General features: G+C 37.4%; 1 protein-coding gene across 4 annotated transcripts in view; it reads right to left on the bottom strand.

Moving 5' to 3' along the window:
* The window catches only part of TMTC2 (transmembrane O-mannosyltransferase targeting cadherins 2), a 275,962-nt gene that overhangs the window by 134,940 nt on the left and 118,134 nt on the right, over positions 1–22,888 (bottom strand). The gene's annotated exons all lie outside the window — the stretch shown is intronic.

A 22,888-nucleotide genomic window follows, 5' to 3' on the forward strand; every position in this document is an offset into this window, starting at 1 on the left:
TCTCAGAGACAACAGGCAGACTTTCCTAGAGACCTGCAGGAGACCACAAAGATCCATCTAAGCAAGGGAAAAATAAGAGGCCTTGCCCTTAGAAGGACAAAAGGGCAAAACCTGCTTTCAAACACGACTATTTGAGCATACATCACCCAGCAAATCTGTTCTCTCTCTCTCTTTTATGAGATTCTGCTTTAATATTTGTATTCAAAAAAAAAAAAAAACCAAACTATAGAAGATTTAAAGGCTCTTGGTGTATTCCTCTTTAAGGAGAAGGTCCAGACAAGACACATCTCAGAGTTCAGAGATGGCCTCACTGGCCTAAAACGTAGGGCTTAAAATGCTGAGAAAACCAATACACCAATTGGAACTGCATAAGATGCCTTCTTGAAAGTACTGTCAATAAATTATTCCTTGCATACAGAGGTTCGCATTTGCTCTAAAAAATATCACTGATCCTGACAGAAAGAAACCTTATTGAATAAAAGGGCAACTTCTCTTTGCATTAACTTTGATTTTCCAAATGGAAAAGATCAACCAACATAGAGCATTTTGCAAATAACAGCAAAAATCTAGCATTTCTCTAAGGTCAGGAGCATGACCAACCTAGGAGGAAATTTGGTTCCATGCTGCATAGAAGAGATTAAAAAGAGTGCCCAGAAAGCTGGGCTGTTTTTGCCTGGGATCTAAGCTAGGGTACAGTCCCAGAGGGGTTTCCTCCAGCCCAGGGCTGAAACTTGAATGTGTAGCATGTTAAGTACGCTTGTTCATGACCTGCCACTTCCCCACCAGATTCAATTATTACTTTTTAATCAGCTCCTTTGAGGTCAGGAACCTGATAATCAATTTGGCTATGCAAAATCCAGCTACATGGGGGAAAAAAAAAAAAAAAAAAAAACCAAAAAAACGTACAACTAGAAAGATCTTTAAGTAAATGTGTTTACAAGTGGTTCAGCATATCAGAGGAGTAGTTCTAACAATGCGATGGTGACACAGTGGCAGCTCAATGAGGAGGTAGGTGGGAGACAGAAGAAATATGTATTAAGGTTCTTTAACTCACTGTGGATGACTATGGAATAATGCAGGATGTCTAATGATTTTACAGGAACAAAGTTCTTTCCTGGAATGGAGCACAGATGAGGAAAAAGTGCTTCAGCTTTGCTTTTTGAATGCTACAATTTGTTCATTTGTACCCTGAAGCTATCCAAAAGCAGTATTTTATGCCCATTCACCTGTCTTTTGAGTATTTCATAACCATTTACGAAGCCAGACAACAGTGGACCCCCAGCAGAGTAGTATCTAACCTTTTCTGATGATGCAGCTAGTATTGCTGGAACATTTGGTAACTTCTTAGCGTAATTCTTCTCTTTTATCCCACAATTGCAAGTCATACAGAATTTGTATTTTAAAATGTCATTAATGCTAAGCATGTTGTCCTTCTATAGCTGTAGCCTGGAAAAGGTTATTTTACAGATCAGTGAGATCGTATGTCAAAATACAGACTTTCAAATTCTGAAAAGAAATAAAAATTCAAAAATGTAACATGGCTTGCAAAAATTCCAGCATTGTTTGTCTCATGTTGTCTTTCTGTGACAACATAATTAGTTGATATGAAAAGACTTGTACAATCAGGGGAACGCTTTAAAGAAAAATACATACAGATGAAGATTTACAGATATTTATGTATGGTTAGAAAAGAAGCAGCTAAGAGATACTTTATTCCTGAAATTTCATTTAACAAAGACTGTGCTCCAAACAAGTCACTTCAATACAGCAGCAGCAGTGTGTTTCAGTGCCATCTAGCTAACACTCAAGGTAACTTGCATCACTACACAGATTTTTTTTCTTGCAAATATCCTTTCTTCAGTAAAAAACAAATGGAGAAGTGACACATTGCTTTTGTTTCAGATCCATAAAAACATGGGTTGTTCTTGAAATACTTGAGCTTTGATGTATTTATGTGAGGAATGTTAAAAATGTAACCCCAAAACCCTTTATGCTGTGACTGAGCTCTTGATCTGGACAGATCCACATGACTGAGTACTTTAAATACTGTTCTTTCAAGTATAAACTTATTCAGTGTCATTATGCAACCAGTCTGTTCAATTTTTCTGAGCCATACATTAATGGAAGGGTCGAGACAAATAATAAAAATGAGAGCAAAGAAGGAAGACCATTTCAGCTTGTTTTAATAAATGGGAAAAGTATTGATTTCTAAAGAAAAGAAATTTGCAAGAGTGAGTGAACATATTTTGAAGAGTGGAACACTGCTTTAAATCCTCTCAAACTTCATTTTGCCTCCTCCTTCATAGAATGGTTTCCAGATAGAAGACATTTGCAGTCCTGACCATGTCATTGTGTCTGTATTAACACCAACTAAAAATGTGCAAGCTCTTTCTGAACTTTAATGAAAATTCTCCAGATTAAAATAATTTGACAGTCTTAACACTTCTCACTCCAGCCCAAAATAGATAGGAGGAAAAATGGTTTCTTTTGACTCAGCAATGTCTTTTTATATCCTCTAAAACCCATAACTGAATCGTAATGGCCCAGCTTTAAATCATTCTGCTTGAAAGTGTACCATTCAAACCTCTTCAGATCTATCTGAATAGTCAGCATATATCTGCTGGGTCATGCCACTGAAAAATCTCAGAAAAGAATAAATATCTAACCAAAATCATGCTTGTTTACCACTACACAGTAACTGCATTTTGGATCACAGATTGTAAGAGCATGCAAAATCAATATCCTTCTCAAAAAAAAAGAAAAACAAAAACAAAACCAACAAAAACCAGCAATTCCAAAACTCAGCTAGTCAAGTGGGGGAAAAAAAAAAAAAAAAAAAAAAAAACAAAACAAAACACAAACCACACCAAAAACACAAGTTGCAAAAGCACAAAGTAGAAGGTTGTGGAACATTGTACCAAGGCCATATGTAGCTACTAGATAATTCTGCAATAAAGTTACTCTTTACTTCTCCTGTTACATAATCTTTCACTATTTAATCCCCTTGTCCCTATGTTCTTCTTTTGCTAACATTTAACTAATTCCCCTCTACATACTTAGTAAAGCTTTTTACCAATAGCTTAATAGTTAGGTTTCTCAAAGGATAATGCAAGACATTTCAGGAAGAATATTCTGAAGAGTAAGAAACATCACTGAAGAAAACATGGGTGTACAGGAGTTTCCTCCTGAGACACGTGTTTTCCAGTTGAGCAGAGGCAGCAGCTAAAAGCTTGCTCCAGCAAACTTTACTTTCCCTCTCTGCCCTCCCCACGTCAGCCCCAGCTCTTCCTCCTCTGTCCACCTTGACTCAGCGAGATACAGACCCCTCTTCTCACCCTTCCCACCAGCTGTCCCACCTGAAAACTCCCTCTTTAGCAGCCAGCTGGGATGCCTTTTGGTTCCAGACCAGCAGGGAGTAAGTGAAGAGCAGGGAAGTGCAGTAGGAAGAAAGACAAGGCAGAAAGAGCTTTGCAAGGCACCTGTGTGACAGTGAAACAACACTGCCTGAACTGAACCTGAAGAAAAATGAGCAGGTAAGTGGACTAAAGATGAGGTGTTTAGAGCAGTGACATTTCTGATAGACTATCCTTGTTCAGACTGGAGAAAAATTTCAGATACTAAAGGCAGAGAGAGCACAACTCATACAGTGAATGGGCAGGGACTCAGCTGGATAATAATTATTTAAGCCCTCTCCCATCCTGCTAGATGTATAGAAAATCTCCACAACACATAAAGAGGCTGCATAATTTTTCATAGACTTGGGATATTTCAGTGTGTTTGTTTGGTTTTGGTTTTCTTTTTTACCATTACAATAGTAAATTTATTTGGTTGAATAAATCAGCTGTTCTTCAGATGATCATGATAGTTTCCAACTGACAATAACCACCAGCTTACACAAACCGATCTCCTTTTGTGAATTAACTACCTTCATTGCTTCATTAACATTAACTGCTTAGGGATAAGCCTGAAAGTTTCCAGCAGGGTCTAAAGAGGGTTAAAACAGCTTTGAGAAATCCAATCTTTGGTTTTGGGGCGGATAAACAAATGAAGAATGAAGGAAACTACCTGGAGATATTTCTGGTTGCCTAATCAACTTTATGTTATCTGAAATCAAAAACTTCCCCTAAACCTTCACTTGTTTGTGTGTCTGAACTGTAAACAGACTGATAAATAAAAAGTATTACTGAATATGCCTAACTGCAGTTTTCACAGCCATAATCACATGCCTTTTCAACAGTCTCGCCCATAAAAAAGTAGTCAGAGGACTGAGCAACTGAAAAATCAGAGCAGTCTCAATCATTCACTCAAACATACAGTTGATCTCAAATTCCCCTCACATTCCTCCACTGCATGTAGAAGAAACCAGACAGTGAAGAATATGAAGAGCAAACTGGGTAGAGTTAATGTGTGTTTGATATGCAAACACTGAAAGTTACTGAATGTCTGTAAGAGTTGTACTTCGTAAGGCAGCATCTCTCTTCTCCATGACCAGTCGCTGTTCTTACAGGCCAAGATCGCTGGGACAGAAATGGGTCCACCTTTATACCTAGACAGAGATGTGCACATTGTACTGGGGTCATGGAGCAATGTTCATAGACAACTCATATAGTGCTTTACCCTGGAAACAAAGTTCAAACAGGAATATGAGCCTGGAAAGCGTAATATGTGCATCTCTGGGAGTGTAAAGACTATTTTAGCAATCAGCTCAGTTCTTCCTACCTTCTCATGTCTGTCTTGGACGCTACTTTGTACAGCCATTGGGCAACTAGAAATAGCTTGTACAAAAAGTTGCTACCTTCCAAAAGTTTATCATAACAGTCTGCTATTGGAGAAACACTTTCATTAATAACTTAAAGCAATGGTATACATATTTGTTTCTACATCATTTAACAAGCAGTTTGTAAGCACTAAACAAGGTCTTGTGTGAAAGCCTAAAAAGATTAGCAAAAGATTTTCAGAAATTATTTAGAAAGTGATCTCCTGACCCCACACAGTTTTTCCACAATTATTGCAAATCATCAGCATATGGTAATCATATTGACAATACTGACATTCTTATGGGCACCTTCTTCTCTGCTATGTAAACCTATGAGATTAGACTTGTCCAATGGATTAGAGTAATTGTATTAATTCCTAGATAAATATGTCTAGCAGGAATTCTGCCTGGTTTGGCCATCATGGTCCAGCTGGGGCACTTCCATCAAGTTGTCATTCATCTCTGGACAGGCTTTCAGCACTCACGACCCTGACGGGAAATGCTGGGTGGGGCTTTATCAGGTGTAGCACTCACACAGAGAGCAGGAGGAGGGAAGCAGCAGGGGAGGTGCTGGGCAAACCTGTGGAATCTGACCTTTCGCTTTGGGCACCTCCTTGGATTTTGGCCTTGTCCCAGGTGGCCAGTCATGCTATTTTATAGAAATCTTTTGTTAAGTAAGTGTTCAGTGCAAGTTCCTAATGGATTGCACATCTGGCATAACAGGCAAACACAACCCACATGAGGCCACGAATCTGCAGGCCAGCAATGAAACCTGCACAGGTGGGAAATGACCACCTCTTTAAGAGAAAACCTCCATTGTGCAAAACTACTTTAGGTGCAGTGAACAGTAAACTGTTGATGAGTAACTGCAAGACCTGCTAACAGAAACAAGGAGATAGAGCAAGTTTTCATACTGCTATGATAGCCAGTGCAGCAGTTAAAGCACGAATGAAGAAACTTACCACTTAATAGCATAGATATCTCCTCCATAAACTACGAGATCCGTATGCAAATCACAACATTTCTCTAAAGACTAAGGTATTTTTCCTATCTTTACACTGCTGTCTTCACGGCCATTGTAAATAATACAACTTGACAGAACTGATTAGTCTGATAACGTTAACACACATAAAAGAAGGGGAAGATCCACCACTTAATTTAACTGGCATTCCTCTTAAAGACACGAAGGCTTAATGTAGTCTGATAGAGGGGTAGATGAGAAAAGTTACTAAACATCTCCACTGATGGGAGTTCAATTCAGGATGTAAAATTACAAATTGAAGAGCTGCAATTTTGCCACTAGACAAAATGATGATATTCTGAAATTATTCTAACACCAGGCCTTTTCTTGACACAAATTAAATCTTCAAAATTTTAAGACTGGATATTCCATGTATCTTTTTTCTGATTAAGACTTATTTGGAAAGTTTCTCAGTAAAAGAATCTCACAGACAAAAGAGACTGTCTTCCAAAATTGCTTCCAAACTTTATAAAAGGACTCCAATCGTACTTGAAACCTGAAACCATAAATAGAGTATGTCTTTCAAGGAAGAAGAATTTACACCACAAATACTGTTACTGATTTGTTATTGAGTCGAGGATTTTTGGTGATTTTGATAATAAATTATTAGGACTAATCAATTAAATGGAATCTCACAGAAATATCATTTTTTATAAAAGATAGTGATGTAATGTTTTAAGTAGTCATAAAGATGTTGTATTTAGTTTAAAGTAACCATACAACCAGTTACACTGCTAGACAAGGTACCACTGTTGGACTGTGTTTGGTAAGGATGATTTATAGCCCTGTAGACTTAGTGTTTTAAAAGTTGTATTGTGAAAGGGTCTCGAAACATGTTCAAATTGCAATGTGAGCCAAAATCCTTGAGTCAAGGACATTGGGGGGGGGGGTCTTTCTTTCGAGTCAGTAGTCCGTGGTGGTCGCAAAAGCAGCCCCCCGACTCATTTCAGGACTCAAGTGCGCATGACCGGAAAGAGGTGGGAATATGAAAATGAGTTACAGGATTTAGCATGTTTATGTATGAGAACTTGATTACTATGTATTACTGTATCCTATATAATCAGCATGCTACACAAGTTAGGTATGCGCTGTTGGTGAGACGACTCCCCTGCACACCCGGCCGTTAATAAAGGAGTGTCTGCTTATCTACATCACATTGGTGTCGATGTTCTTTTATCCCGTTTTAGTGACAATACCATTTACAGACAACCTCATTCCTTTCTATTTCTCACCCTATAAAATGAAGCTTTTTAGAGGACAGCAGCACATGAAAATCATGGAAACAGTCTACTATTGTTCCTAATCCACAAAAAAAGAATCTAGACAGAATAATGAAGTTTTCTATGTTTATATGGTTCAATGGTAGAGCCTGCCAGTCCCCAAGATACCTAAAACTCCTACTTCTCTTGCCACACCAGGATTTTGATACATGTTGGTAAACATAGAATGTGGGAAATATTTTATCAGAGAATACTAATAGGGAAAAGAAAAAAAAAAAAAAAGGCAAATATTGTCAGATTTCTGGGAACAAAAACTAGACTTTGAGGCACTGCCCTGTGAGACAAACATTCTGTTCCTTGTTCTGATACATTTATAAGATAACCAGTTGTAAGAATAGTAATTGCATTGTATAGTCTTTTCCTAGTCACATTTTCTATTGACTTTGTATAACTATTGAGGGAAGAAAACAAAATGAAATATTTTTAAATATTAAAGCATTTAAGTTGTTGCAGAACATTTTTAAGAATCATTTTCTGCAACTCCAATTATTTTATTTTTAAAATGAAAAAAGAAATACATATTCTTTGAAAGCTCTTAGGTAGCCAGGCTGGATGGGGCTTTGGGCAACCTCATGTAGTAGAAGGTGTCATTGACCATGGCGGGGGGGTGGGAACTAGATGGTCTTTAAGGTCCCTTCCAACCCAAACCATTCCATGATTCTATGATTTTATGAAGTAGCTTTAGAAAACCTATAATGGATTGAGAACTTTGATCAAGTACCCAAAGAGAATATCATATCTTAAATATTATGAAGGAGGGAAGAAAAAAGAGGAAAAAACAACTGCCAGTTATCTTCTCGGTAACATTTTTAAGCAGACTAGCAAAACAAAAGATTAAGTGACTGTCAAATGAAAGATGAAGTATCACTCCTTAATAGCAATTAATAAATACCAGAAAACCTGAAGAACATTTTGAATAACTAGTCAAAATATTTAAAACTTTGGCCACAAATTGGATAATCTTTCAGTTAATTGATGTGCGTTTCTCTTAATACTATATTAAAATGAACTTTTTTGTATATGCATACCATCCAGACTCTCCTAAAAACTGTATAAGGAGTACTGTTTTGAAATTCCCACCACAAAATCAAAGGAAAGCAAAATGACAAGAGAGAATAACATGACATGGGTCACACTGGACACAGGTGTATATGGAGAGGACTAGTTTGGTAGCAATCCTTTCCCAGTTTTCCTTTACCTTGCCTTTAAAAAAAAAAAAAAAAACAGACTAAAAACACACCGTCTGACAAATCCTATTCTTTTTTTCTGAATATTTTGAATGAGGAAGGGTTTTCGTATCAGCTGATACTGTGCTACATAAAAACAGCTCCCATGTAAGTGATGAGGATGGAAAGAGAACTGTTTCAAATTCAGATGTTCCTACAGAATCCCTTCCTACTTCTGCCTGATAACAACAGGAATACATATCAATATCACACAAAATCTAAAAGCTTTTGTATTTCTGGAGGAGTGAGAAAGAAAGGACCAAAACAAAAATTAAATTTTAAGACATCTACACACAATTACCCTGCAAACATTAGCACTAATGAAGCCTGCTTTCCACTAAATGCACACCCCATGACCAGACTCTTCATGCCTGATACAATGCAATTTTTCAGAACTCAGAACATGTTGCTGCTACTTGGATATTCAGTGTCTAACAAGGTGCTACTGAGTTATTTTTCCTTCAGGGCAACTTAATGTCCCCTCTCTATTCTGAGTACAACTTTAATGAAGCTTGTAAGTGCTTCAACTTTGAGAACGTTCTTCCTCTGTCAAATTCCCTTCTCCTTGACTGACAGACACTGAAGTAAATGAGTAGAAAGGTGGACAGAAATATCAAGCATGGTAATGCAAGCTGTGTGTCTTTTAAAAGAAGCCTACACTAAGACACCACTACTAGTTTTTGATACAACACTGTCCAAAGATTGTTAACTTGCTAAAAATCTTTTGAGAGCTAAAACTTGCTAATTTTATATATATAATTTAAGAATACTAAACCTGTATTTTGTCACTTTCCAAAGAATCATACTTTATGCTGTGTGCTAAATTTTGACCTAGACAATTTTCATAGCTTATAAATAGGTTATAAATTCTAGAAGTAAGTTTGGAAGTAGCACCTGCTTGCTGAAGCCACTTTAGGAGGATACTGGCAGGAACGTATCAGCAGGGTTAATTTTTTTTGAATGGGTGGGGAGAAGTTAACACTGAGATGGCTAAAAATGCTGAGGTTTGAGTAATCAGGAGGAGTTCTGAAATTAAATTCCCTCTGGAGTACAAAATAGAACATGAATTAGAAAAGGAATATACATAGAAGGAAAAACAGTTGCACTAATCACCTGTAACTAGCAGACAAAGGTTTTAATACATTTCTATTTCTGAGATTCATAACAATCAATCTATTTCCAGTACTTGGCATCAGGTCTGATTTGGGTGAAGCGAGATCCAAAACGTGTTGTCTCCTTGCCCCTCTGAACAAGGGACAATGTTACTGAAGCAGCCCATTCCCTTGATTCCTGCAGACCCCTTATGCCATGGCTGTGATAGATACCCTGGTACACCCTACAGTGCTAGGCTGATGAGATTGTACTTCCCTGGTTCATGCCTGGAATGTGCTACTAGCAGTCATCTGTGCAGTTATGGATTAAATGCTAAAACTGTCAGTTTAAGTCTTATCTTTTCCCACTGGCTTTTCCCTAAGCCATCTCAGTGATGTGGATCTCAACAAGTTTTAGTCTTGTTTAATAACTGAGAAGCACCCTGGGGTCTGAAGACTCATTATAAATATACTGACTGATCAACTTTCATTAGTGATGTTACCTTCAGACTGACAAGTTTGGTGGCATCATACATAAAGTAGTTATAAAAGAGAAGGCAGGGGACTTCAGCTTTCTGTAAAAATGTATCATAACATTCACTAATTTGGATGAATGATATTTTCCCTTTTAGGTTTGATGGGTAGAGGAAGTGAGAACCCCCTGGTGCTTCACACACATTTTTATGACGATTTACTTGTCAGGGGAGAGACATGACAGCATAACCTTCTGAGAGGTTGGTATTTTCCAGAGATACACAAAAAAATGTTAAAATATGCTAAAAGCTCTTCAGCTTATCCCATGAACTCAAAAAATCTGCTGTCACTCAGATGTCTTGGCTAATTAGTTGCTGTTTAACATTTATCTACACAATAGTTGACAATAAAAAGTAAGATTGGTCACATGCATTTTAAAATCCTTCTTCATAATAAAAATTTCTACTAGACCTAGAGAGACATGTACACCACTCAATCTCACCAGCAAAGTATCTCTTCAACATGGTTGATAAAGATGCATGGACAATTAGCAGGTCTTTAAGGTTCAGCGATATTTGGCTACTTCATTTTCTTGCTGAAATATTAAAGATTATATATTTAGGTAAGACTTTGAAATTTGAATTTTTGAAGGTTATCATTGGTCACACTAAAACAACAATAAACAGTTACATCCTTGGGACAGTACAGAGGTAACATGAGAGCAATTTTGTTTGTTTTTACTAAAAGAAATCCTTCCAAGTCAAATTTACTGTCTTCATATGTATAAATGAATTGTATTTAGGTTTGGTGTGTAAGTTGCTCTAAAGCAAAGGGCTATTTCACAGAAAACAGTTGAAGAAAAGTCTTGTTCAGGTCTTGGCCCAATCTGTTGTGTGGCTATGGCAGAGTCTGGACTGACCTGTCTTGCCAATAAGCTTACACAGCCAACTTGTATTTTGTCTTCTCTCTTCTTAATATTTACATTTTTATAGGATGTGTTTCTTCTGACAAATCATGAAGGTAAAAACAAGATCTTAAGATATCAGACAACTCACATGAATTAATAACACATTCTACTTACATAATTTATCTAACTTTTTCCTCCTGATTATAAACTTTTCCAACCTGGCTCTGTTCATACCATATAATAGGCTTCCATCTTTAACTTGAAGGAATATTCCCACAATCTGATATGAGAGAGGCTCATTCTTTGCTAGAGGATGTGACAAGAAGTCCCTTCAAAGCATCGTATTTTTATTATTCAATTATTTATAAATTATCAGTCAACTATTAGTCATCATTATGCTGAACTTGCATATTTTCTCTTCTGGCTTCCCTTATTAATAACAAATATATCAAAGCATCTAGCCCCTGACTTTCTGCTGTTCTTGTCTGGTTTCTAACTTTTTTTACCCATAATTATCTCATGTGGAGAAAATTCTGAAAAAGTTTGGGCTTTCAAATATTAAAATGTTACATAGCAAGAAATAACTTCCTTCTTGCATTATGGCAGAACGACATAGCCCACAGAATCTATTTCAGTTATGGTTTCTCTCCTACCACAGCACACAGACATTCAGGTTGAATTCACTTATCCTTATTATCTTTAGGAAGATATGGTAAAACACCCACAATTAGCATCTCCAGATTATTCCTCTACTAACATCTGGTCTGTATTTTGTAACACCACCATCCAAAATTTCTTTACACAGCTGGCCTTTTTTCAAACAAATCCACTGCATTAAGTAGCATTTTTCCAACCAAATTTTCATATCCACTTTTCTAATCCATTTTTAGTAGTAGTTCCTAAATGGTTAAATATATCCTCACAAATTACATGACTCTAAACCCTCTCTAATTCTGTCCCAATGACACTCTTCTGAAGTAATAGTTAATAGCATAAATTAGCAATACTTTGAAATGGTAAGTGGAAGATAGGAAGGGCAAAGCTGTATCTTAACTTTAGGTATGGTAATTATTTTTTTTACCTGAATGAACATCTGTGATCATTAGTTTTAGATTATCATTTTTTACAAGCAAATTCACTCCAGTCTCTTAAAGCCACTTTGAAATTTCACATCATTAAGTTTAGGTCCCCCCTTCCAGTTCCAAACATATACTTGAGCACAACAGAGCGCCTATTAAAGAAACATTTGGCAACATAAAAATCGCAGCAGATGGGCAAGATGCAAAGAAGCAGAGGGGTTGAGTTTAGTAGGCCAAAACCGAAAAAGCACCCTGTTCAGAGCCTCTGTTGTAATAAAACATACATAAAATAGATCTGCATTAATCTAAACTCATCGATTAAGGCATATGTACAATAATCCCATACTTGGGTATCAGAGAAATCTTCTTGTAGAACAATAATCCTTTAAAGTCCATTGCTGCTCTTAATTTCAGATGGCAAGTTCTTATTGTCCAGTGGGGTCCCAAATGGTATGCTTAATGTGGAAATTGAGTGGTAGCCATAGCTGCATTAACATTTCCTATCTGAAGTAACTGTGGTAAATGTTTAGGATTTATTTACCTGTATTACCCACCGCCAAATTTTCTACCATCCAAATGACACACTAGTTTCCAACAAATGAAAGATTTTGTCTCTGCATGATAGAGAAAAGCTACCCAAAACACAAACATGTTTCCCTTTTCTGCTATTTCTCCAATAACTTGAAAAATAATCAAGAGAACTTTGTTGCAGACGGATTTTGAACACCACACGTTACCTTGTCAGAAAACAAAAAGCCTTTTTAACAATGCTTTGCCAGTTTAGATCTTGTCTAACCAGCCTCCTGTAAGAGACAAAAATGTCAAATGATTGTCTCAAAGCTTGCTTGTGTGTGTGCTTTGAGTCACGGGGTGGTGCCAGTAATGCCCCGAACATTCATCAAGAACCAGCTGTGGCCTTTTTAATTAGTCTAAGGAATGTCACCCAAGGAAGGAGTGTATTGCACGCTCCCACTCCCTTGCAGCCGTATTGACAAACTCCTTAGATAAGCCTCAAAGAGGGAGAAACATGGCCTGAGTGAAACCAGGTGTTTCTCATCAAGCAGAACAACCGCTGATCCATTATGTAAGCCCGTACTTTGTGGCTCTATTGTGTACGCCAGATGCCATGCATACCTTGCAAACGACTTTGTGACTTCACCAATGAGGAGGTGATAAGAACTGGTAAGAGGTGATCATTTTTGCCCCAGAAGCTGGATGATTGCTCAAGAAGCATGAAGTCAGCAGATTGATGGGAACTGAGACAAAAACAAATGTGGGCAGGGTGAGCACGACCACCCACTCAATTGCTCATGGAAATAAGTTCGTGGAATACCTGCCTCTCTGTGTCTAGTATGCAAATCAGCTGATAAAATGAGCTTAAAAGGCGACAGAGAACTTTGCCATGTGTGCACCCTCCACTGAAGAGGACCAACGGGAGACTGCTAGATCCATGTGCACCCACCACCAAAGAACTGAAGACTGAGGACCAACCGGACACTGCTGGATCCATGGTCGTGACTATTCTTGCAACTCTATTCCGGATGCTTGCTTGATTTCTGTCTTTTCCTTCCATGCTGTCCTATTGCTACCACTCTTCACTTTTAATAATAAAACCTGTTTTGGGTATACGGCATTTGACCTCGTTTCTGTCTTAATCTCACTCTTGGGATCATATCGAAACCTCCCCCAACATTGGATCAGGTCACTCCCTCTTCAGGCTGTCATTTGTGGACTACACACCAAGAAAACCTGGTCAAATAGCCACCAAAGCAAAATTTGTGAAGCAAATCTTGAGTAAGAACTTGCATGACCTTGCAAATAAGTTTGTTCATTCAAATAAGTTTAGCATATCAGAAGTAGATTTCAAACTATTTTCATAACCAGGAAGAACATCACGATTTCCCTCATGCAAGTAGAGCTGCACCCATCATGGTTTAAGCATATCACAAAAGCAGCTTCTATTAGATCACCAAATATATTAATGAAAAAAACCAACACCTTTTGAACGTGAAGCCCTGCTTCAGGGTTCAGCAAGATCTTCACAGGACACTGCACCCAGAAAAAGTCAACAGTCCCATTTTTAAAACATGTGGCCTTCACTCTTAAGGACAGCACATAGAATAAGGATATAACATTCAAGTGCAGAATTGCTGGAGTTGTGATAATGTTAACTGGACATTAACATTTAATTAGTACTTTCATGAGGACTCTGATACAGAGAAATGATTACTTGTTTTAAGACTTATTTACTTATAGAAAACTGCTTAGCAACTTATTTCCTTACTTATAGCAAGTTATAGTATTACTTATGGTATTTTTTAATATTAAGAATCCTGCTTGCCCAGACTGTTCTGTGGAATTTTACCAAGGACTACTGTGTCCATCAAAACAAAGCAGTTTACTGTGAAAATCTACCAAGAACTGCAGCGTTCAGCAAAATAATTATGTTTTTGTCCTTGAAGAACAGGCATACTCTAACTACTTGGGCCTCAGTAATGAGTAAAGATAGCCATATACGGATTGTAGGATGAGTAAACCGGCTGAAAAATATTTTTGTTGTTCAAGAAATTGGCTAAGAGAATCTGCGCATGCTCCGAATGAAAAACAAGGTGAGAAAGACTACGAGCCTACTTCCCAAAGACGCCCCCCAGGAGGCAATGCGCAGGTGCAAAGATAACATAAACTGCTGACACCAGCCTTTCGAACTAACCCAGCCTTACTCATGCATATGTATGTCTGTGTTATGTAATCCAATGAATATGTATATCCACACTCTATAAGTTTTTGGTAAAAAGTGCTGTTGGTGTGCAAGCTTTGTGGAGAAATCCCCTTGCACCCTGGCCGGAGTAAAACATACCTGCTTTATAACTCTATTTCAAGTTGTAGAGTCTTTTTTCCGCGACTAAACTCTATATTTCTGCAAGCAACCTGTGTAATTCACAATTGTCTGTACCAGCCAAAAAACTATGCATGGAAAACATGATGTACTTCCACAGCCACCAACATTATCAACAGGGGGAAGAAAAAAAAAAAAAGAAATCGAAAACAATTTTCTTAATTCCTTTAGTGCACTAAACATTGAGTTTCCTGGAAGGATTCAACAAAAACTTAAGCCATGTTATGATTCAAGATGCAAATATGCATTATTTTAAAAAGCAGTTCTAGGATTTTTAGTGAGAAAATTTCTAAGCCATTTTGCTACAACTCTTCTGTTGACAGGCTTTGAAAAATTCTGTTGATGCTGAGCAGCATGGCTTTGAGACTTACAAAAAGTTCAAGTCTGCAGTGGGTTTTCAGACATGTGTGTTTGGGCTTTTTTAAATACCTTTTTTTAAAACAAATCTGAGTATTCCAAATTATTTGTGTATCACGGTAATGTAACATTTAATCAAAATACTGTAAACCAAGCCCAGAAGATGAAATAGCAAAGCAGACCATCTGACAGACAGACTTAAAAACCTCCCCCAGAGAGTTTGAAGCTGTCTGCTACACTGTAAGTAAAACAAATAACTGAAACATGAATTTAGTACCCCAGTGAGGCAGTATGTTGGTTCCTAACCATTAAGTGCCACAGAACGCAAGGTCACGTAGCAAATAAGATTTTATAAAATTTCACTTTTCATTAGTCTGCCAAAACTTATAAGAAAACATACAGACACTGCCTACAATAAGGATAGAGGACAGGTGCTGCATCTTCTGGCTGATAAGAAGAGCTGTGCTGATTAATATAGGAATAGTTAGCCTGTACAGATTGCCAAATTTTGGTTTCTATATCACACGCTCAGCTTTTCAGTCAATTTTTTCATTATCATTATTTACTTCTCCCTTTCTTCCTTACACTTTAGGCAGCTAGCCCAAAGAGTTGGACTTAAGCAGGCACTGAAATTTTTTCATTCAAATATAGAGAGGAAAAAAAAAGCACTTGAATTAGGATTGGTATAGACCTGAAGCTAAAAACACTGAGCATTAAGGACTATGTCGTAGAGCACTGTTTTCATTAATAAACCTACTAAATCACTGCTGCTTCAGAATAATGGTATCATTTCAGACTGAATTTATTTCTAGTATGGAACCAGGCCATAACTGAGAGATCTATGCCATGTAGCTATTACACAAATATATCAATTCTTTACTGGATGTAGATTTGCAGTCACAAATATGAGTAAGGCAGATATTTGTGAAGAAGCTATGCTGACACCTGTATCTTCATTACTTCACCTGATGATAGCAGGGGTTATCATCAGATTATCAGAGCACAGAGGAGCCATCTGGGTACTGCAGAGTCTTGGAGATCAACCAGAGAGCACAAGGACACATCGACCTTTTTGTTACTGTGCAATCACAGATTGCTGACAACACACCATATCATGAGCAGGGCAGTGCCAAGGTAGAAATGGTTATTTGCAAGGATCTAGCACTAATGTAGTACCATATATATCATGGTCTACGATGGAGTGAAAATAATTTTCTAGATTGAAACTGATGGATTTAAAAGAGGCATGTTTTTTAAAGTTGTATTTAGAAACTACACATCTTCAAAATACATCAACGCAGAGCTACCAAAGCAATTACTAAAATATGAACAGAAATGAATTGCGCCTTTTTTTTTTCCTGCATACCTGAAGCGTAATTGCAGGTAAAAAGTGGGACTGTTCAGAGGTCAAGGAATCTGCCACAACTGCAGCCAGTCAGAGTTTTGTCTTACAGAACCCTAACACCAAGTAGGAACCACAACTTTCATCATGCAAGGAATTTTTCTTCCCCCTTTTCAAACTTCAGGATTATAGAGTTAAATCTTGTCAGGATTTCATCTGTAAATTTGCAAAACAGAAATCAAATGAAAAGTTAATGTTTACCTCCTGATCATTAACACTTCCTTCTGATTTTGGAAGGCCTCAGATGATGACAGTGCTAACTTATTTTGACTACAGGGTGTCCTGATAAAAAGAGGGATCATAGATACTCAGGTCAAATCATGAGCAGTGTATATGTATCTCCCTGGCCAGCTTCAAACTACTACCAATCCAGTATCAGGCAGACAAGGATACCATCTACTTACTGTGCCTTTAGACCCGTATTTGCAGTCTGTACCAAGGCCCCTTGAGCTAGCTAGCTTGGATACTTTCATATTATACCATTATCATTAATCAGCTCTAATGTGAGATAAGAGTTTCTTACCACTAAGATCTTTTACAGAAGTTGGATTGAAATATTCAGTTGATTTCCTCTTCCAAGGAATGATGTTACTACCAGAACAAAGATGCATGGACAGAAGGTGGAGTGGGTTTTTTTGTTTTGACGGGGGTTTCCGATTTTTGTTGTTGTTTGGGATGGTTGGTTTGTGTCATGGTGGGTGTTTCTGTCTAGCTTGCTTGGTGGATTTTTTTATCCACCACCCACCCCCACCCCCCAGAGAGATATGTATGTGAATCAGTAAGAAATCAGAGAAGGTACAAAGGAATCAAGGTAAAAATATACATTATGGAGATAACTTCCCCCTGAATAAGATGCAAGAGACTGCTCTGCAATGCTAGCTGAAAGGGATTTAGAACTGGGATAAAGATACATAGTTTGATATTTTTAGTTCTGGAAGAAATTATACTTGGGATTTTCTTTGTAAATAAACAAGATTGCATAATCATGGAACCAGGTATTTTTTAATCTACATCCTCAAGCAGAATTACCCACAAAAATTCAAGTTATTGGTTAACAGCTCAGGTCAGAAGAGGTAAAAATATACAATGGTTTAAACAAAAAAAATAAAAGCAACAAAAAAATTACTCTACAGAATTGCTAATGCTGACTTTCCACAGATTTCAAATTACAAGAAGCCAAAAATGCTAAATATAAAGTAGTCCAGAGAAGCAAGAACTGAAGTTAAAAAAAATGGCATTGCTTTTATTTTAAGGCTCATGAGAGCTATTTTGTGGCAGTGTTTTGCCACTTCTAATAATGTCTTCTAAGGAGAAAAGTCTCCAAGTGAGAGATAGAACTGCAATAAAGGTATAGCTTAAAAATAAACTGTAATCTCACAATCCCTACTAAATAAACACTGTTGTTGATGCAGGCTTCATTGTGCTCTACAGCAGTACAAGCTGCCCAGGATACTTTTAAAACATGTAGACTAAAACATGCAAAAATTTTATCCATCACCCCCAAAATTCCTGTTTTCTGGGAGAGAAAGAGTTTACAGAGACTCAATACAATTTTACCTTCTCTTTTCCCCTGCTTCCTCACTGCCTTTTTTATCTCAATATGGCCCTATACTCACTTTAAAGATTTTGTTGCTATGGGAATTTATTTCCATATTTTATTGTCAAGGAGAAAAACAAGATTTTGGTGATTAAATGTCACAGAAGCTCTGACTTTTGCACAACCCAATCAAATCTACAGCCTTAGAAGTAATCTGTGTATGCGTCTGAAAGTCTTGTCATTCTGATCATGAAAAGGCACAAATGTTCTACCTGGCATTTTTAAAGCCAGGTACACAAATTCTATCCCTTCCCCCAAAAGCTTTTGGATAATTTTAACATAATTTCCTCAGTGGCATTTTCAATTAGTTTTCTAGAAACTTAGGAACAAAAACTATTTTGCTTTCCCCCTCTTCCCAGTGTGAACTATCCATAGCGTCAAGGGATTCTCTCTTTTCCAAGAGACATTCAACACCAGTGAGGCGAGAAATCTACCTCCTAACAACTGATCCATTAAGTCAGCTACAGGATGGCAAGCCTGGGTTCCTTCCCTCCCCATATGTAATCTACACTGCAGCTGGAAAAAAAAAAAAATACAGGCATATATATAAAATATTGTTCAGTTCCTCCAGTAAATATGACGGAAAATGTTTGCTGCTTTCTATCACAACTGGCTGTTTCCACTGTAAGTCTCATACACTTGTATTTTCCCCCTTTTTAATATTCTAACTGTCTACCTGGGCTGATGTTTAGAATCACTCAGCTTGGAAAAAGAGTGTACATAATCATTAAATCATTACAACTTAAATAAAAATGAGCATAAGCCAGGAAATTCAAAATTAAACCTAATACCAAGAGAAAAGTCTTCCTCATGGCTCAGGGTTTGTGTATGTTCCTGCTCCTTCAAAACATGTTCTCCCAAGTCTGGAATCAGAGGTCATGCTCACGTGCCAGGAATGGCTCTCTTGCGTAGGACTCTAGGAAGACAACTGTTTGAAAATATAGCTCTATTGAACAGACTCAGACAATGATTTCCAAGCACTACAGTTCTGAAAGTTAGGTGACTACAGTTAAGATGCTCAGAAAAACCTGGAGCCTGATCTTCACATACTCTCAGCTGTGTTATCTTTCCCAATGGTGCTGTAATGCACTACCGGGAGTCAGAACTCGGAACATCCAGAAGCTGCACCTGCTCCCTAATCTATTTGATTCTGACTGGGGACATACTTACAGGTTTTTTTCTTCTGACACTATTAGCATGTCCCCTGACTGCTAGGAGCAGACAGTCTAGCTTGATATTTAGCTGTGATCGACCAAGTGCAATCAGCTCATTCAGTAAAGCCCACCAGGAGCTACAAGCATTCAGCACTTCAGCAAACCATTTAGGTGCCTAAACATGACATTAGCAGGCTAATGTAAAATACTCATGATTGAAGATTTGCAGGCAACATACAGGTATAAACTTTCTGTCTGGCATTTAACAAACACAAGGGATAAATACTTGGCAAATACAGTCATAAATGCATGCATTTTAACCAAGATGCCAAAATAAGTGTAAGTACAAAGGTGTAACTCCTGAAGCAAATCTACAGGAAAGGAATTACACCAGGAGATGTTCAATTCATTAAAACACTACTTAGCTTTAGCACTGTATGTTGTTTTTCTCATTTTGCGGCCAATACCCAGACAACTGACTCATGGGAGAAGCAGAGCTAGAGCAAAAAGGGACATGGCTTTCCAGCTCATGAACAAATGGAAAATTGAAGATGGGCCAAAGCTACATATATTTCTTATTCCTCAAAGTTCACAGGTAGCCAAGTCCCTTATCTCAGCATAAGTTACTTAATACATTGACCATCCCTACCAAAAAGCATGAAATTTAACTTCTCTTTGATACTGGTATTTTAAACAGGAAAATTGCCAGTTGTTAGAAAAATAACCATTTTACAAAGCTGCTTCAATTAGAGAGCTAAAGTAATCACAAAGATGAAGAAAAACCAACACCTGCAAAAATTCCTAATGTTCTGAAACACAGTTGTTACACGCTATGGTAAGTTTGGTGCTTTCACTTGAATCATTAAATATTTTGAAAATATTAAAAGCTAGGAGAGTAACATTGTCAGCTTGATATTATTTGCACAGGTTTTGTAAACTGGCAAGCAGCATGCCCACCAACACCCTATAATTAAACACCATGAAAAATTCACACTCTGCTTGATGTTAGTACATGGCATGTAACCTCAGAATGAAAAATAAGTGCTAACACCAACTGTGCAAAGCTCCTGGAAGCTTTTTCACCCTGTGCCCCAAAGAAGATCCCTTTCAAGCCAGGGGGAAGAACGGAAGAACACAGCATACTTTGCATGCTACCATGCATTATAAATCTTATGCAAGACTGAAGACACTGACAACCTTTCTCTAGCAAATTAACCTGTTAAACTGAAGGTTCTTCATGTCTTCAGTCTCTGTAAATATGAAAAGGCTTCTCTTTTTTTTTTTTTTTTTACCTACTCGTTTATTAAAGAATCTTTTGCCTTTTCCTTCTTTCCAGAGAGGAATTCTCAAATACAGTCTTCAAAATATTACTGTAGACTTCAAGTGGGTAGACAAAAGCAATGCAGATTTTAGTAGCAATTTCAATAAAGACATTACAAATTTATTATTAAAATATTTTAAGTCAGTGACTTGACAAGATAGCTTATGATTCCTCGTTTTTAAAAAAATACAACATTTGCTAAATTTGCCTTAGGATGCTGTATTTCTGTCATATATGACCTGTTTCAGTGGTTTAAATCACCCCATAAAAATATTTTCAGGAAACAACAGCTATTTAAACATATTGATGTCCAATTCAGTACCACTCCACTGACATCACAGGGACCTGCAGGAGATCAGTATCTCTGAGAAGAAAGATAGTGGAAGCCAATCTTGCTTTTTTTATTTCAGGATCAAAAGGAAAAGCAGCAAGGAGCTGTGGGAACTACAGGAAACAGCAGTATTAGCTACTTGAAATTGTCAAGAAAGAAGTAAATTGCAAAAAGCTTCTTTTGTCTAGAAAATATCTGCTGGGGGGATGGGGAGCGATGGTCAAGACCGTACAGGCCTCATGCTGCTGCCATCCAGCAGAGTGAAAAGCATCAGGCTGGCTCATCCGCAAATATGAGCAATGTATGTGCAGGCACATTCATCTCAGCATTTCCACAATTTCGTAGAGGCTTAAAGCTGCCAGAAAAATTAACCCCCAGCTGACCACCACAGAATAAGAGATCACAGCTAGGGAACAGACTGAGCCCCAGCTGGCAATGGAGGTCCCAATCTTTTCTTCAGCTCTTGAAATTAAAAAGGTTAGGACACACAAACGCAACATTTAACAGCTTAGTGCACTTGAATATGAATCTCTTGTTAGACAAAATGAACCTGCAAGAGATCAGATCATGTTTTGAAGCTGTAAGTTATTTAATATTTTTAACTGGGACAAAAATAGTCTCAAGGAAAAGTACATTTACTAAATATCTGATTCCAAGGATGAAGTCTGTCCTGCAAGGGAGCAGCTGCTGCCTTATCAGTCATACACTGCATTTCAAAGACATGGAATTAAGGCTTGACCATACCCATGCAAATGTTTTAGAGAAATAATTACAAAATAATAGCTTACCGATTTTGCCAAAATATCCAGGCCTGTGGGCATGTTCAAGCATAATGAAAATTCCCTAGATTGTAGAAAACAAGCAGAAAATAAACTATCAAGATAGATTTTAAATAGTGGTAAAACACTGCTGCAAAATGGCATAACTTGTAGATGGAGAAGAGGTAAGAAACCAGAAAGACCAACTACTGCATTGCTAAGACTTTAGAGCTCCTCAGAAGGATAAAACTGAAAATATAAATCAAGAGCAGCATTTTATTTTGAAATTGCTTTCCAAAGTACAATAGGTCTAAAAGTAGTGACTTCAAAGAGTAAAGAATGCAGAAAGTGGCTTATTTCAAGTTTAGAGTGTTTGTTCTCAAAAATCAGTAGCTTTATCTAATACCCAGCAGGTCCTATTCTGAGCAGAAATCATACATATCACCCACAACTAAGGCTGTTCCAAGACCATAAAGGAAAGTAGTGTTTTATAAAACTTGGTTTGGTGGTTGACCATGTCATCCATGGAGGCCCCAGATTTACATCATTACCTTAAATAAAATATAGGCCTCCATTAAAATTGCTTTTTACAAAACCAATACTGTTATAATAGCACAGAAGGTTAGATAATGCATGCTGCAATCCAATTTGTGGTTCACGTTAAGCTATAGATACCAATAACTAATTCCACATGTGAGACAGACCTCCTGGAGGGAGATTTTAATCAAGTAAGTGATGGGAAAAGAGAGGTTTTCTTATTTTAGTATAATAAACCCCCTGTTCTAACAATATGTTGATCTAGTAAAATGTTGCTGTACTGTAGTAGTGGAACGTTAGTAGAACATACATCTGGTTTAGTTATTTCTGTAAGGCAGTTTGTACACAGAAACCACAGAGCAATAAATATTTTGTCATTACCATTATATTAAAAATGAGCTTTAAATGTATTTGCCCCATCTTTTTAACTACTAACGTTGTCCAGCTCCATTCCCACTTAAAAAAAAAAGAAGAAAAAAGGGCAGCACAGTGGGGTTTATATTAGCTTTGTAGTACTAATTGGACAGAAGACTGTGTACTGTGATGTTGATTAATGGTTCTACTCTCAAGCTGGAGATTGCAAATACAAAAGAATTAGGCCTCTGAATTTGCATATTTTCTGTAATTACAAACTTGATCACAGCTCTCTCCCATATTCAGGTTCCCCCTCCCACCCCTACACTTTTGGTCGTTTAACTTGC

The sequence above is a fragment of the Strix aluco genome, chromosome 5, assembly GCF_031877795.1.
Source record: "Strix aluco isolate bStrAlu1 chromosome 5, bStrAlu1.hap1, whole genome shotgun sequence".
Lineage (NCBI taxonomy): Eukaryota > Metazoa > Chordata > Aves > Strigiformes > Strigidae > Strix > Strix aluco.